The sequence below is a fragment of the Micromesistius poutassou genome, assembly GCF_964030765.1.
Source record: "Micromesistius poutassou genome assembly, chromosome: 24".
Taxonomy (NCBI): Eukaryota; Metazoa; Chordata; class Actinopteri; order Gadiformes; family Gadidae; genus Micromesistius; species Micromesistius poutassou.
In genome coordinates, this window is record NC_140294.1 from 7,757,719 (window position 1) to 7,760,677 (window position 2,959).

The window sequence follows — 2,959 nt, forward strand, 5'->3', positions numbered from 1 at the left end:
GATGACTACACAGTGTTAACACAGTTAATCAGTGTTTTATTAGTTTTAACTGTATAATGTGAAAGGGGTCGTTGTTTCCTTGTCTCTTATTTGATGTAATTTAATCTGAAAATTTCCATAAATAAAGTGCTCAAAAAAAAAGAAAAAGAAAGGACAATAAACCATAAACACTGACTTAAAAATATATAAAGCATATTTGAACAAATCGGACTGTGTATTGATACTTAAAACACTTTAACTCTGGTGACCTGATTTGAGGGATGTAATTATAGGTCAAATTGTGAAAATAGCAGATCTACATGCTCAAACAACACCACATTGCAACATGTGAGTTTTAAGCTTGTAGATCTGCAAATGTATGGCATCCTTTGATAAAAACATAAAACAGTGGTTAATAAAAGCAACTACCGATTAATCAGGATAGTATATTATTTCCCAACACTTTAGATTTAGTTGTAACACACCACACACTATGCAGATGTCAAGTAAAGTTCATAGACAACGGTTCTGAACATTTAATGAGTGTTTATCCACAACGTGTTAGCTAGCACACACACCTGCTATCACCACCACCAATCTCCTCCTCCTCCTCCTCCTCCTCTCCTCCTCCTCCCCTCTCCTCCTCCTCCTCCTCCCCTCTCCTCCTCCTCCTCCTCCTCCCCTCTCCTCCTCCTCCTCCCTCCTCCTCCTCCTCCTCCTCCCCTCTCCTCCTCCTCCTCCCCCTCTCCTCCTCCTCCTCCCCTCTCCTCCTCCTCTCCTCCTCCCCCTCTCCTCCCCTCTCCTCTCCTCCTCCCCTATCCTCCTCCTCCTCCTCCTCCCCTCTCCTCCTCCTCCCCCTCTCCTCCTCCCCTCTCCTCCTCCTCCTCCTCCCCTCTCCTCCTCCTCCCCTCCTCCTCCTCTCTCCTCCTCCCCTCTCCTCCTCCTCCCCTCCTCCTCCTCCTCCTCCTCCCCTCTCCTCCTCCTCCTCCCCTCTCCTCCTCCTCCTCCTCCTCCCCTCTCCTCCTCCTCCTCCCCTCTCCTCCTTCTCCTCCTCCTCCTCCCCTCTCCTCCCCTCTCCTCCCCTCTCCTCCTCCTCCTCCTCCTCCCCTCTCCTCCTCCTCCTCCCCTCTCCTCCTCCCCTCTCCTCCTCCTCCTCCTCCTCCTCCCCTCTCCTCCTCCCCCTCCTCCTCCTCCTCCCCTCTCCTCCTCCCCTCTCCTCCTCCTCCCCTCTCCTCCTCCCCTCTCCTCCTCCTCCTCCTCCTCCCCTCTCCTCCTCCTCCCCTCTCCTCCCCTCTCCTCCTCCTCCTCCTCCTCCCCTCTCCTCCTCCTCCCCTCTCCTCCTCCCCTCTCCTCCTCCCCTCTCCTCCTCCTCCCCTCTCCTCCTCCCCTCTCCTCCCCCTCCTCCTCCTCCTCCCCTCTCCTCCCCTCTCCTCCTCCTCCTCCCCTCTCCTCCTCCTCCCCTCTCCTCCTCCTCCCTTCTCCTCCTCCTCCTCCTCCCCCTCTCCTCCTCCTCCCCCTCCTCCCCTCTCCTCCTCCTCCTCCCCTCTCCCCCTCCTCCTCCTCCTCCTCCTCCCCTCTCCTCCTCCTCCTCCTCCTCCTCCTCCTCCTCCTCCCCTCTCCTCCTCCTCCTCCTCCCCTCTCCTCCTCCCCTCTCCCCCTCCTCCTCCTCCTCCTCCTCCCCTCTCCTCCTCCTCCTCCTCCTCCTCCCCTCCTCCTCCTCCCCCTCCTCCTCCTCCTCCTCTCCTCCTCCTCCTCCTCCTCCCCTCTCCTCCTCCTCCTCCTCCCCTCTCCCCCTCCTCCTCCTCCTCCTCCTCCCCTCTCCTCCTCCCCTCTCCTCCTCCTCCTCCTCCTCCTCCCCTCTCCTCCCCTCTCCTCCCCTCTCCTCCTCCTCCTCCTCCTCCCCTCTCCTCCTCCTCCTCCCCTCTCCTCCTCCTCCTCTTCCCCCTCCTCCTCCTCCTCCTCCTCCTCCTCCTCCTCTTCCTCCTCCTCCTCCTCCCCTCTCCTCCTCCTCCTCCTCCTCCTCCTCCTCCTGTACCACCATGGCAGAGGGAGCCTCACTGTCACTGTCCGTGTCCGCCTGTGACCCCTGCTGAGAGGGACCCGCCGCGGCCAACGCAGCCGAAGCCCCGGAGCCGGAGGCCACGCCCCCGCCGCCAGCCCCCGCTGCAGCAAACATGTCTGACGTGTTTCTGCTCTCAGCAGCATCACTAGCCAGAGCTTTTCTTTTCTTTTTCCCTCAGCTTTTCTGCACCGCCTTTTCGTTTTTTCTCCATTTTAGTTTTTTGTGTGTGTTTCTCTTCTCTCTCGTAATGATCGCTCATCATTAAAGGTGATTGGGCGAGGGGGGGGGTCTGAAAATGCGTGGGCGGGACTATGGGCCTCTGTAGCCTACAATAGGGCCACTGGGCCAGGTATTGTTTAGACAGACAAGCCACTGGGCCTCTGTGGGCGGCAGCTGAGCTCTGTGGGCCGCTGCGTGTCTCTCTCCCTGGGCTGCAGAATTTTTTTTTTAAAAAGGCAGCCACTGCCGGCCCATTACTGAAAACTCCTGGTACGCCCTATGGCCAACCCAGGCCTGCAGACGTACCAGCTTGTATTGTACGATTTCAACTACATCATACTATGATCACTTGTTTAATGATGATAAAGATTTATATATCTGTCCATGTTAACAAATACACAGAAAGCTAACTTATAACAGAACCATAGCACAATAGACAAGTGCGCTGTGTTGTTGTTTGAATGTATGAATGTTGACATGACCTTAAAAGGGCTTCCTCTCATCCTGGAGTATCTCTGCGTCGCAGGCTCTCAGCAGCCCAACCACGTGATTGGCTGAGGCCTGGTCGATGTCACGCGTCAGCGGGTTGGACTTCTCCGAAACAGGAAGTTCAGACTCGTAGTCTGGAAACTTTTTGGAATCAAATGAAAGTAAACTGCATGAATGAAATGTATTTAATTCATTAAATAGCATTTTGAG